Source organism: Sceloporus undulatus, chromosome 9 (assembly GCF_019175285.1).
Source record: "Sceloporus undulatus isolate JIND9_A2432 ecotype Alabama chromosome 9, SceUnd_v1.1, whole genome shotgun sequence".
Classification (NCBI taxonomy): domain Eukaryota; kingdom Metazoa; phylum Chordata; class Lepidosauria; order Squamata; family Phrynosomatidae; genus Sceloporus; species Sceloporus undulatus.
In genome coordinates, this window is record NC_056530.1 from 20,177,921 (window position 1) to 20,192,386 (window position 14,466).

General features: G+C 42.9%; 1 long non-coding RNA gene across 2 annotated transcripts in view; it reads right to left on the bottom strand.

Moving 5' to 3' along the window:
• Positions 1–4,616: 4,616 nt before the first annotated feature.
• Positions 4,617–14,466, bottom strand: part of LOC121916283 — a 31,051-nt gene continuing 21,201 nt past the window's right edge. For both annotated transcript variants that reach the window (XR_006100813.1, XR_006100814.1), the window contains exons 4-5: positions 13,789–13,943; positions 4,617–5,669 (exon numbers count right to left, since the gene is read on the bottom strand). This is a non-coding gene — a long non-coding RNA (uncharacterized LOC121916283). The remainder of the gene's footprint in view (positions 5,670–13,788; positions 13,944–14,466) is intronic.

A 14,466-nucleotide genomic window follows, 5' to 3' on the forward strand; every position in this document is an offset into this window, starting at 1 on the left:
ATATTCAAGGAGTACCGTTTGCTGCTCAGTGTTTAGCAAGCCGCTTACCAGTCTCATCATTTTTTAGCTTGTGTTTCTTCCTAAGATAGCCACTTCTAGATCATTTTTCTCATTTCCTTTTTTGACAACTCTGAAAACTTAGAGAGGGAGAAGAGATAAAGGTTGCTTTCGTCATTGCCTATGCAATAAAGGTTACAACAAGCATATCTAGTTCCTCCATGACACATAAATGTTAACAGGGGGGGGGGGGGTTTGGTAGTAAGGAACAAGGACTGAGTTGTCTACATGGAAGGAGTCTATAGAAGGCCAGTTTAGATGCCTAACTTAAATCTAAACCTAAACATTTGCTAGGAATATTAGTTGGGTGGAACGTTAGCCCCAATGCATGTGCAACTTTTTAAAAACTGTATTACAGTGTACAAGTGGTAAGCCCTGTTGAGATTCAAGTCTGTTGGACAGAAATACATTTCTTTCCATTAAGTTAGATCCTTGATTCACCAGCTTGGCTTCCCAATTTTCCTTGGAGTAGCGGAGAGAAGCAATTTCACTTCAACAGGAAAGTGAACAGTTCTTTGGATGACAGAAGCCTAAGTCAAAAAAAGGGGAAAGTGTTAATTCCTTCCAAAGGCAGTGAGGCTCACATCTCCTCTCTTTCCTTTTGATGTAAGACATGCCACCTTCCTGTTAATCGTGTCCCGGCCCTGAAATGTTGTGTCTCCTTTATGCTAAATTGATAGCAAGATGGAAGATGAAACCAGCTCACAAGGGGGAGAGAGATTAAGGTGCCTTTCTATTTCTGCTGGCAACCTGAGAAATTAAGGAAGGCAAAGAAAGCAGAGGATGGGATCTTGCAACAGACATCCATAAAAGCCAAACTACATATGAGAGAAGCGGCCGTATTTGCCTATTCAGAGGTGTGCACTTTTCTTTCAGACAGGCCTGTCTGACTTTATATATTTGTTGGATATATACTTCACCTTCCTCTCCAAAATGAAATCTGGGGCAGGTAAGAAACTAAAACAAAACACGTACAATCATGGTGTAGCTGTCGGAGGAGCTGAGACCATTAACTCCCATAAGAATTTTGCAAGTCCTCATAGGAAGAGAATGGCAAACTCCCTCTGAGCAAATCTTGCTAAGAAAACCCTGTTCAGTTGCGCATTTAGAAATTTGAAAAAGGGATGCAGAAAGTGACTAAGGGAATGCAAACCCAGCAAATGCAAGAGTTCTAGGTGTGAATCATTTTCAACAACTCTGCAATGGTTGAAATTTGGGGACTGAGAAAGAAAGAAACAATTCATTGGTGGGCACAAATATGGTGCCTGTTCCAGGTACACCGAGGGGAAAGGCATGCCAGTCTATTACCAGAGAAATACAGAGCTGTCTATCAGACTACAAATCTGAGGATTCCTCAGGGTGATGCCATGGTAGTTAATGCAGCTTCAAACTGCTGTAAGTTTGCTGTGTGGACACACCTTGTGTAGATACACTCTGTGTATTCATCTCCCAAGGAGGAAACATCTAATCCTTAGCCAAGAATATGGGTTTCTCTTCTCAGGCAGAAGGGAAGAGTTTTCTTGTCCCTTCCAACTAATGACTTTGCTGTCTCTAAAATGTCAGCTACATTTCAGACCCTGGCTTGTTTTGCCAAGTTACAGCAGCATCGATCCCTCTGTTTCATTGCAATTAACTGGCAGACTTGGACTCACTTGATGAAACTGTCCCCTGAAGGAGACGAAAGGGAAACATCCCCTTTACCGAGCCAGAGCTGGGGAGGGAAGCTGTGACAGGCATGCCGAGAATTAGTTTCTACAAAAGTGAAATGGTTTTCTAAAGTGCATCTGTCTGCATTGTCCCCCCTGCAATCGAGGAGCATTTGCATGCAGGCTGCGAGAAGAGGGGACACTTTGTATTCCATTCATCAGCACCCTGACACCTAGCAAGGACATGCTTAGTATTTCCTTGGTGGATCTGGTGAGCGTTGAGCAGCTACTTTCCATGCACTGGTAATGGCGACTGAGTTTTCTCTTTGCGTCCATGGCTGAGGTGCCTTGCTTCCTGCAGTGGCAGAGAAAGGATAATAAAATCATAGCACTAGAAGTAACCCCAAGCTTCATCCACTCTAGCCTCCTGTCATACATGTAAAGCACTCTTGAAAGATGGCCATCCAAGCTCAAGGGCCTCCAATGAAGAGGAGTCCACCAACCTCTGACATAGCCCATGATACTGTCAAACAGCTCTTACTTCCAGGAAGTTCTTCCTCGTGTTTAGGAGGAAGAACTTTTATTGCAATTTGACTCCATTGGTTCATGCCATGGTCTCTGAAGCAGCAGAAAACAAGATTGCTCCACCATCAACCTGGCATCCATTCATAATTTAAAGATGGCTATCATGTCATCTCTCAGCAGGATGAGGTTCCACAAAATTGGAACTGTCCCAAGTCCATGGCTCTGTGCTTTGCCTGCTTTAGAAATGCCTGCCACTGGCCTTAACTAGAAGCATAAGGAGAAAGATGTGCAAGTCTGTGCTGGACCAGAGAGGGAATGAGCAACAGTGGGGAGAAGGACTTCTCACCATGACCAGAGGGCAGAGGAAGATGTTGTCTCATGGTTGAAGTATGCTTGATGAAATAGGGAGGACGTATGGATGGAAGGACGGACGGATGGATGGACAGACGGATGGACGGAAGGATGGAAGAATGGAAGGACAGAAGGACAGACGGACGGACGAGTTCCAGCAAAGTGTGTGACCTGAATCATGACGAGGACACTTAGATGTTCAAACACAACCCTTCTCCATGTGTCCACTTTTCCATGCCTATAGATGACACCTATCCAATGAATGATAAACTGCCCTAGATTGTCCAGTGTGAGTGGGGCAGTTGCAAGGCACACTGTCGGGTGTGGGTATGCAAACTGTGAATCTCTCATTGGAGTCAGTTCACACAACCATTATGAGATGAACCCATGTTGGCCTTAACTTTGTCTGGCCTGGCATTGTGTTCCACTTTGTTTGACCGTCACAGTATAAAAATGAAAGAGCAGAGGGAGGGTGAGAAGCAGGAATGTAGCAGCACTGTTGGGACAAGTGTTTTGTTTCATCATGAGCCGTCATAGATATTAATCCACTCCCTCAGATTCACTGATGGAATATGCTATTACAAGCCATGTATTTAAGCACAGTTGCAGTTGTGGGGGAGTGGAATCAGAATGTATTAGGATATAGAAAGATGCAAACTGTGACCTTGGCTTCAAAGAGCAGTGCAAGATGATACAGGCCTTTCAAGTAGCTCATCTGTAGTATAGAGCTCTAAAAGCAATAAATCTGTTTACCAAAGAGCAATTTCCTTGGTGTCAAAGAATGCTATGCTGAAATTGCAGTCATGAGAACTGCCTAGAACGATCATCTCGGTGTCCCAAGCAAAGGCCTGCATTTTGTTAAGGTTTTGCTCATGGACTCTCTCTCTTCCAATATCTTTAAACAAATCTAGAAGCCAAGATGACAAAACCAACAACGTCAAACTTTGGACATATCATGAGAAGATGTGGCTCAATGGAAAAGGCAATAGTGCTTCATAAACTTGAGTTTCCAGGACCTGATCAGGGCTGTTGATAACAAGGAGATTTGGAAATGTCATCCATAAGGTTGCTCTGAGAGATGTGCAACTGTTTTAATTTGCAGTGTGTATTTTAGGTGTTTTCACTGTTTAAATTTTTCATGTTATAAAACTAGTGTTTTAATTGAATGCATTATTTTCAGTTTTTTAAGCTTTTATACTCCATATGGTTTTATTTTTACAATATGTTTTATTAAATTTTAAAACACACACATATAATTACACATATATAATACTCCTAACCTAAACTAACAACATACATCAAATCCTACCCTTCTACACTACATCTCCCCCAATTCCCCCAACGCCACCTTTTATACAAAATTATACTAATACACACAAAACACAATTAACTAAACTAAGACAAACTAAAATCCAACTTCCCCCTTCCCAAGTCTGAAAATACTAATGTTCAATATATATAATTTCTCGGTGCTGCACTCTTAATTTAGTCCGACTTCAGCCCTAAATTTGGTTCACAAAATTGTTCTAAAATTCAATATCCACAACCATAATCTTCTCTTCTTTCTTATTCATCTAAAACAGAAACTGCTCCCAGTCTTTTTTTTTTAAAGTTATCTAAAGATTTTTCTTGAATCAAAGGCATCCATTTGTCCATTGCTGGCTATTCAAGCACTTTAATAACCCACACAGTCTATTTTCCAATTTTAGGCAACTAAAAGTCTCACCGCTTATAATCATATACTGCAAGACTTAATAATTCACATCTTTAAATATCTTCTTTGAGAGGCCCAGCAAAAAACAATATTGGCCTTAAATGAATTCTACATTTAGAAACAGATTGTATGAACTTTTGTGTTTGTCTCCAATAACTTTTTGCTTTGTTACATGGCCACCACATGTAATAAAAAAGTACCTTCATGCATACCACAGTTCCAACATTTATTCCGAAGATGGTTATATATTTTAGACAACCTCCTTATGGTTTTAGATGTTCTATTTATACCATAAGCCACTATGAATCCTATTAGAGAGAAAAGAGGCATATAAATTAAATAAGTCAAAGTTTATTTGATGACAATTAACAATAAAACAGGGGCTGGATGGCCATCTCTCATATGTGTTTCAGTTATGTATTTCTGTATAGCATGAGGTGGGACTGCAGGATCCTTGTGGTCCTTTGCAATGCCATGCTTCCATGATTCCACGTTCCTCTATGGTTTTGTCCAACATACAATATCCACATTCAGTTCATGACCACAGAATCAGAGTTGCTAAAGAACTGGTGATAACTAACAGCAGTCATTGGGGCAAAGCATGGAGCTGTGCATGCAGAGCATTATTCGCTTTTAGGATCGCGATCTACATTTTACGGTGGTGTTTTCTAGAGGAAGGATGTGTGTAGACAAAAACACTAGAACACCATCACTGCCGCTGCCACCATCACTATGCACCGAAAGGGGACAAGGACCATAGAAAGAAGGGCAGTAAAGATTTGTTTCTCTATTTGACGTTCCAGAACATCCCACTCTGAGAACTATGCCTGCTTCTACCCAATACAAGGTCCTCTTTGTAGGAAGAATACATTGAGTCCCTTAGGAAACCGCTATACTGTCAGGTCTAGACAAGCAGGAGGCAGAGCTGTTCCATTTCCTTAGAGATTATACTGTACATTTGTGAGGAAGGTGCTGCAGAATATTTATCACACTTTTTGGAGGAATTTCCATATTTATAAGGAGACAAAGTGCAGATATTTGATGACACCGGTTTTGTTTTTGCTCCCAAATGAATATCGACTACCCGGCGTCAACAGATGCCGAAGTTAAAAAAAAGTTGTCTTTCTGTTTCTTTGCAGTGTAGGAAGTATATCAAAGGGCTGTCTCTCCCCTCCGCCCCTTGTGTTTTTGGTGGGCTGTTTTAATGATCATCGGCTGTATAGAGCTTGACAATTCCGCCCGCTGCATTTCTAATTACGGCTTTTGCTATCACCTGTGTAGGAACAAATCCATTCTCTCTGATCCGAGCTGATGCGAATGCCCTCAGCTACTTCTTCAAGTAAGAGCGCAGCTCACGGTGCCACCACTATCTACTCCTATACACAGAGGGAGAGAGAGAAAGACAACAAATAAAAGAGATGTAGGACAAACAGGAACACGTTCCCTTTTTTACTGCCGTGGCGCCATCCTATCTAATCCTGGATTTATTGTTTTCTGAGGGATTTAGCATTCTTAATCGGAGAGCTCGCCGAACTACAACCCTCAGGATGCCATGCATGTAGCCATGACATTTAAAGTGGAATCTTAACACTATAACGGTGTACTGTCAAAGCATCCATGATTTTCATGCTTCATCCTTCTATCCTGCTGACAGTGGCAACTGATGTCCCCCATGGCTGTGTGACAGTTAATCCATTCCCAATGTTAGACTGAACTTTAAAGGATCTATCCAAAATGCCGAATTTTCGGGAGGGAGAGATTCACTGCTTCACTTGACACACAAACCAACAACAACATTCTGGTGGAGAATGGAAGTGGGCTATTGCCTCGGATGTGTCTTCTCTAAATCTGGGTGATCGTTCTTGAGCTGGAAGTGGACCGCCACTTAAAGCTGCCATAGCTTCATCCCATAGAGCAGTGGTTCTCTCAGTGATGGTGAACCTATGGCATGCATGCCAGAGGTGGCACTCAGAGCCCTCGCTGTGGGCACATGTGCCTTCGCCCCAGCACAGAGTTTGCCAGAGTTTCTTACTAGAAAGCCAGAGGGACGTGGCACTTTGCAATAAATAAGTGGGGTTTGGGTTACAGTTTGGGCACTCGGTCTGTAAAAGGTGCACCATCACTGCTCTAGATTTTTGAGACTTCAACTCCCAGAATTCCTGAACAGTGAGCATACTGACTGGGACTTCTGGGAATTGAAGTCCAAAACATCTGGAGGCCCAAAGGTTGAGAACCACTGCTATAGATTCTTGGCATTTATAGTTTAGTGCGACACTTGAGCTCTCTGGAAGATGATTCTGAATACTTCACAATAGAAATCCCAGGATTCCATTGTATGGTGGCCTGGCAATTAAAATAGTATCAAAGAGCTAGAATTGTGTTGCGTGAAAGAGACTCGAGGTTGTTTCCTGTAAATTATGCCAGGATGATACCAACATAAGTACTTTCTGAAATTCAGTGGAAGGAGGTACCCTGCACAAAATGGCAGCGGCACGATAAGGAGTGATCTAAAGCCCTCTGGTGTTTTTATCTCCTAATGAAGTTTTACGCTCTTAATTTGCTAGCTATTTCATTTTCCCTAGCCTTTTCGAGCCTTGCTTTATTTGTTTTGTTTTGTTTTAACTTATCTCCTGTTTGGTGGAATGTCTTTGTTACTGAGTTTGTTGTCCATGCTATTTGCTATCTGCCCTTGTGCTGATTAGTTTGCTGCTCTGCCAATGGACTTTTGAGTACTACCAAAGCCTTGAAATGCTTTAAAATGCAGTTTGGGACTGGAAAGAAAGAAAGAAAGAAAGCTTTTAGGAAGCTGTTTGATGCTCTGGTTTGTGAAACTGAATTTTTCACATTTTGACATCAGTTAGGAGCTAGTAATCTAGTAATGATCTAGTCTAGTCTAGAAATGTAAGGTACTCCACTTAGGGTGGAAAAATGAAATGCACAGACATAGGATGGGGACACCTGGCTGAATGAGAGTTTTATGTGTGAAAGGGATCTAGGAGTCCAAGTAGACCCCAAATTGAACATGAGTCAACAGTGTGATGCGACAGCCCAAAAGGCCAATACAATTTTAGGTTGCATCAATAAAAGTATAGTGTCTAGATCAAGAGAAGTAATAGTACCACTATATTCTGCTTTGGTCAGGCCCCACCTGGAATATTGTGTCCAGTTCTGGGCACCACAATTCAAAAAGGACATTGAGAAACTGAAGCATGTCCAAAGAAGGGTGACTAAAATGGTGAAGGGTCTGGAAACCATGCCCCATGAAGAAAGACTTAGGGAGCTGGGGATGTTTAGCCTGGAGAAAAGAAGGTTAAGAGGTGATATGATAGCCCTGTTTAAATATTTGAAGAGATGTCATATTGAGGAGGGAGCAAGCTTGTTTTCTGCTGCTCCAGAGACTAGGACCCGGAGCAATGGATGCAAACTGCATGAAAAGAGATTCCAGCTCAACATCAGGAGGAACTTCCTGACAGTAAGAGCTGTTCGACAGTGGAACAAACTCCCTCTGAGTGTAGTGGAGTCTCCTTCCTTGGAGGTCTTTAAACCGAGACTGGATAGCCATCTGCTGGGGATGCTTTGATTGAGAGTTCCTGCATGGCAGAATGGGGTTGGACTGGATAGCCCTTGGGGTCTCTTCCAACTCTACGATTCTATGATAGTAATGTGGTCCAGAAGGTGGCCTTGTGAATAAATGGTTCCAGCACTCTCACCAATTCAAAGTTGGTGGAGAAAGGGAGGGGAAAAACAAGGCTCCAAGAACATAACTGTGTGTTTGGAGTCTTTTGGGAGAATGTGTGACTATGTCACTATGGTTGTAGCTGGAGACCAGACCAGACAGCAGAGATTTAAAGAATCTGTCTCTGTATCCCCACAAAAGACTACTAAGGAATACAGTTTGCAGGTGGAAACCAGAGGTAATTTATGGAGGAGATTTCGAGTAAGGCCAGCTAGCATTGAATTTTGTTTCATTAGTGGATAATAATGTTAGTAAAGATCAGTTGGAAGTTGTGATAGAACTGTTGGGGATTTGATCTCCAGATCCAGAATGTATAGGTGAAAACCCTTATTTAATGCCCTCTGTCTGCAACACTCCTCTAACTCAAGCACATGCCCAGCACACCAGGCTCAGTCTTCAGATAAGGAGACAGAAAAGGCAGTTGTGAAAAATCCTTGCAGAAGTGTATAAATGTCTTTGGGGCCAATGCCTTCCTGCAGCTCATACTAAGGAGAGAATTTTCCAGAGCCTGGATTGCCTAAAGAAGGGAGTCCAGCCTCGAGGCTAATATTCGGGCTTTAACAAGTTTAACTGAGATGGAGATTTTGAAAAACGCTCCTGCACCTTCTCTAATGAACCTTATCAAGGATTTGATAACAACTTGGCTTCCACCTCGCTTGAGGTCCATTAAGAAAGAAAAGGTGGATTTGGCATGGGGATGCTGCCTTTGCATTAGAAGCAGTAGAAGCCAAGTTTGCAGAGACCTTAGATCTGCTTCTAAGAAAAAAAGCAAGTAGACCAGACCAGCTGTCCCTTCTTCATCCGATGGGATTTTATTTCATGAGAGATGCTGCCTGCCTACACTTTAACGTCGAGTCATCTGGCCTTCGGCGCAAAAAAGAAAAACGTGTACCTCCCAAATGTGGAGCTCTTCTCTGCCAATTGCAGTCCTCCAAGGATTTCGTCCAAACTCGCCTGTCCCTGCGCCACCCCCCAACGCACACACATCTCCGCGCCTCAGTTACAAGCTGTTTAGTATACATGCTTTGAAAAAGGCATATAAAAGTACAGGACGTGGTGAAATCTCTCCATAAAGTGCCCAGATGGAAGGAAAATATAAAGAAACAGATGGCACTTTTGTATCTCAGCGTTTATGGAGCTGCAGAATTTTCTACTGAGTGGCCCCATACTGAGGGTCAAGGTGAAGCAGGCAGGCGAGTGGGTGGATAAAAGGAGGAGGAAAGGGGGGTTTAACTGGAGGGTTTAAGACGACATCTGCTGCGGGCACAAAGCACCCATGGGTGCCATGCCTCCTCCTCCTCCCCTCCTTGCAATTTCAGGATAAGGAGTGGACACTGGGAGAGGTAACACCTTGCATCGGCAATTTGTTTATTTGCTCTCTGGAAGCCGAGCAATAAGGCTAGGATTAAATGAAATCTTTCAAGGGATCTTGGGCAATCTCAGCTTGCCTTGGAAACAGCCTTGAGAGCTGGCAACCCTGGCAAGCTCCCTATCCATCTATCTATCTATTTACTTTAACCAACCAGCTTCACTAAAGCGTGAATGCCGAAAGAGAGCAGGTGTGTGTACATGAGAACGAGAGAGATAAAGACAGAGGGAGGGAAATAATCCACTGGAAGAGTGGCAGCCATCTCCTCCCTGCCAACAGCCATGAGGCAAAAAATTGCTTGGAGCAGGCCCTGAGCTATAGGCTTCTTCTGAGTCCCCAGAGGAGTGTCATACCCTCCAACCATCCCAGTTTGGCAGGGACAGTCCAGATTAATCTTTTGTCACCACACTTCCTCAGCCACTTTTAAAATGTCCCAGATTCTCACTCCACCCCCCTTCTCCCCTTTGTCCCTGGCTTACTTCCATCGCTGCAAACTGAATTCAAATTACAAAAGCAGTTTGCACTCAGTTTGCTCAGCAAGAGGTGGAGGAGAAGATGTGCAGAATCTTGCTCTTCTCGGTAGTCACAATCAGAAGCAAACGGCTTTGGACTCTCTGAGTTTCTCTGTTCTTCCTCATTAATAACTTTTACCATACTAGACTCGTATGTTGCTTGGCCTACAAAAGGCAGCCCCTAATGATATCATTAGACATAATGCATCAAACAAAACTGCAGCAAGTATGCCACAGAAATCCTTAACACCAAATCTAAAAAATGAAGAAAAAAACATGTGTTAGTATATATATATATATAGATAGATAGATAGATGATAGATAGATAGATAGATGATAGATAGATAGATAGATAGATAGATAGATAGATAGATAGATAGATAGATAGACCCATGCTCACACACATACACATACACATATAATGCAAACACACATATATGCACTTATATGTATAGAGAGAGCTAGCAAGTTGTAGTGGTTAGAGTACTGGACTAGAGCTTTGGGAGACCAAGTTCAGATCCCCACTTGGGTGATCTTAAGCAAGTCACTCTCTCTCAGCCTAAGACAGAAGCAACGTCAAACCTCCTCAGAATAATTCTTGCCAAGAAAATCCTATGATGGGATCACCACAAGTCGGAATTAACTTGAAACCACACAATACTGTAACTGTATGTGTGCTGCACATTAACTTGAAGCCACATAATACTGTAACGTGTGTATGTGTGCACGCGCACACACACATATATGTCATGGCAAATCTCAGAGCAAGAGCAATGCCTTCAAATATGCACTTTTCAAGGCAGTGCTTTTGCCCTGACATTACTCATCCTCATCCTGATAGGACCAGAGAAGAGTGTCCTTGCTCTGAGTCTCAGATCTGGAGCCCTGAAATCTGAGGCCCTACTCTTGACACTATGATAGTAGAAGAAGCAAAACACCTATACTCTGACACAATGCCAGTAACAACATGGGACCTTCTAGCCACTGCATACTTTGTTGAATTTGCTCTCTTTGCACTATTGCTGGTCCAGCCCTGGCAACAGCCCTGAAGGGGTCTAACTGGGGCTGGGAGGAGAGAGACCTGGGTCCATCCATACTGGACAATCAGTAGCCAAAACTCAAAGGCCAAAGCCTGCATGGCCCAGACCTTTGCCCATTCTCCTTTCAATATTTGCCAGAAATGGAGAGCTGGCTTTCACTGTTTCCTCTTAGTGTTGTAAAATATCGGGGAGTTCTCAGTGGATTCTTTGTGAGCTGGTATTTTTCAGTCTGAGGTTTGATGTTTGGTTAATAAGAAGATTAGTTATAAGTCCAACCTGAGGGAACTGAAAGAATCTCTCAGTGCCATTTTAAAAACAAACCAAAACAAAAAAGGGAGTATGAAAATTCTCAAAGTGTGAATTATTAAATTGCAAATTCCTAGATTATGAATTGCAGATTGTGAAACACAAAACAAGTATATTAATCAGAGATGGGGAAAAGAGGCTGAGAATCTAGGAGGTCAGACGTTGGAATCCGAGCCTTTGCCAACGGAAACAAACATGCCCCTTTGATTCATGAATTTAAAAATCCCTGATTATTTCAGCTCCACTCTGGAAAGATAGTTTCTGCTTATAGCTTCTCAGGGGAGTGGAAATTGCTTTGCATAAAACATTTGAATCCAAAAGTAATGTGCGGTCTGTGCACCGGAAAGTGGAGAAGGGACCGTGAGAAGTATTCGGCACCAGCTGCCAGCAAAGTCTCTTTTATGCTTGGAGGGACAGGGAAAGGGAGAGCTGTGAGGAGCCAGCCTTTCCGCCAAGTGGGTTCCCCAAAGCTCATCTGCCATTTCCCTGCCAGAGCTACTTGTTGTTGTTGTTGTTGTTGTTGTTGTTGTTGTTGTTGTTGTGTGCCTTCAAGTCATTTCTGACTTATGGCAACCCTAAGGCGAACCTATCACGGGTTTCTTCGCAGAGGGTTTGCCATTGCCATCCTCTGAGGCTGAGAGTGTGATATGCCCAAGGCCATGCAGCGGCTTTCATGGCTCAGCAGGGATTTGAACCCTGGTCTCCAGAGTCATAGCCCAACACTCAAACCAATGTATCATCATGCTGGCTCTCCCTCCAAATCGTCATTGATGGAAGTGGGACATGTGTGGCCCAGCAACATCAGAGAGAGATCAAGTTATTAATGAGGAAGAAGACACAAACTAAGAGAGGCTGCGGCAGTCACTTTTGCCTTCATCTACAGGGAAGAGCAAGATACTGCCTCTCTTTTCCTCTCACTGCTGCTGAATTCATTGAGGGAAAACTACTTAGTTTGCAGCAGTGAAAGTAAACCAAGGACAAAGGGGAGAAAGTGGGAGGATGAGAGAGAAATATAGATATGTTTTTAAAAGCTGAAAAAAGTGGGATGATAGAGGATTCATTGGGAGTGTCCCTGCCAAATCCAGACAGTTGGTGGGTATGAAGTCGCTGTCGTTCTATGCCTTCAAGTCCTTTCCAACTTATGGTGACCCTATTACAAGGTTTTCTTAGCAAGATTCATTCACAGGGAGGTTGCCTTGTCTCCCTTTGGGGCTGAGAGAGTGTGACTTGACCAGATGCAAACTCCAGTGTCCAGTGCTCAAACCACTACACCATGCTGGTTTTCTGCACCATGTTGGCTTTGTTATGGAGTAGTGCTCTTCTCCTTTTCCTCTTGAGCTGAGAGAATGTGGGATGTGACAGCTACTCACTGGCAAAATGGTGGTGCGTCCCGTCCCGTCCCAAATGCTAGAAACCCTCCTGCAACGTCACTGGAATTTGAGACCGCTTGATCCCATGCGAAATTTTAATTGAGGTTTTGTCCTTCTGGCTCTGCTTCAACTTGCTTTTAAAATCTATTGCCCGGATTGTGTCGTTTTAATTGTTATTATTTCTCCTTTTAATAATTTGTGAGCTGCTCTGGGAAGCCTCACGGCGTTGAAGAATGAGGTATTAATATTTGCATAAATAAAATAAATGGCCAAAATATGCACCGCAAGGAGAACTCGGCTGTGCATTGTCCCTGCTTGCACTTTTGTGTTAAACAAAATTTCCTTCTTGGTTTCCCCCCTGCGAGGCTCTTACCCATTTTTGCTAGGAAGCACCAAGTGACTGCAATAAATCCAGGAGCCAATTTTGCATCCCCAGGACCCTCTGGAAGTGATGCCAACTGCTAAAATGCCACACACATACACACACAAGATAAAAATGGAAATGGGCAGAGGTCCACTTCTGGTATCCATTTACACTACACCAATATAGTACTATATTCTACTACAACTGCCTTGGCGTTATCCTATGGAATCCCAGGGTTTGTAGTTTAGGCCAGCATGGGAATAGGAGTAGGCAAAGTGTGACCTACAGGCCTCATGCAGCCCTTGAGGAAATACAAGACTCCTCCAGTTCCACCAAAAAGAAGTTTTAATGGGGCTGCGATCTTTGGGTTTTGTCCCTAAAATTGAATTGAACCCTGGTCTTCAGAGTCATAGTCCAACGCTCAAACCGCAATGCCACGCTGGCTCTTCCACTCCTAATAGACATCGCAAAATGGAGTGATCTGATTGTCAGCTCTCTGGAACCCAAACCCAGCTTCCGTTAGGTGAGTTTTCATAAAACATCCATTTCATTTCAAGTGACGTTACATTGCCTTTCAAATGATTTTGCACACCGGCTGCCTGTCAAGCTTCCTAAGCATGCTTTAACTGGGTTAATAGGAACTGCTGTTTCTTTCTTTATTCATGAGCATTGTTTCCCCTTTTCCTTTGTAAGCTGCCTTTTATACCAAGTTACAAAGGTCGCTAATAAATAAATGAAAAACTTTTCTGCCTTTGCACAGCAAAGTCGAAATGTCACTGCTGGTTTGCAGGCTCTCACCAAATCTTCAAGCGCTCTCTTCAGGATCCATCATCATGCCGGGATCTTGAAATACATCTGGAGGGTAAAGGCAAGAAGAACTGGAGCTAAGCTGTTCCTCTCCCATGTGAGTCAATGGCAAAAAAGATTAGCACTTTGGACAGTGAACCTGGAAACTGAATGTAGTGGCTATTTAGACATTGTGGTTTTTAGTGCAACTGTGGGAATAATCTCACTCACACATTCCAGTTTTGCTGTTCATGCTATTTTTCTTATCGAAACTGCATCTCTGCACGTTCGGTTGCTCACATGTGTCAGCGCTGCAAATAAAGATGAAGTTGATGATGCGGATGTACTGTATTCAAAACACGTTCGAAGCATGCAGAGTTTTATCCCAGTTTGTCCTGGGCATATTCACATCAGTTATTCACACGACTGACAATGTGAATCTTTTAGGAAAACCCGGGGATGGGGAGAAGATCAATTCTACCAGGTTAAGTGGGGGAGATGGCAGGTAAAGGTAAAGCTAGCCCTTTACCTTTGGCACTCCTGGTTGGGTGCATTTGAAATGCATGTGAACAACAATGAGTCAACCCACATTCTACCGGGATTATTTTCACCATCTGAATAACCCTAAAATTTGACTCCAGTAGCTTTGCTTAAATCCTATTTATAGAATTTAGTTAAAATTAGAAAGAG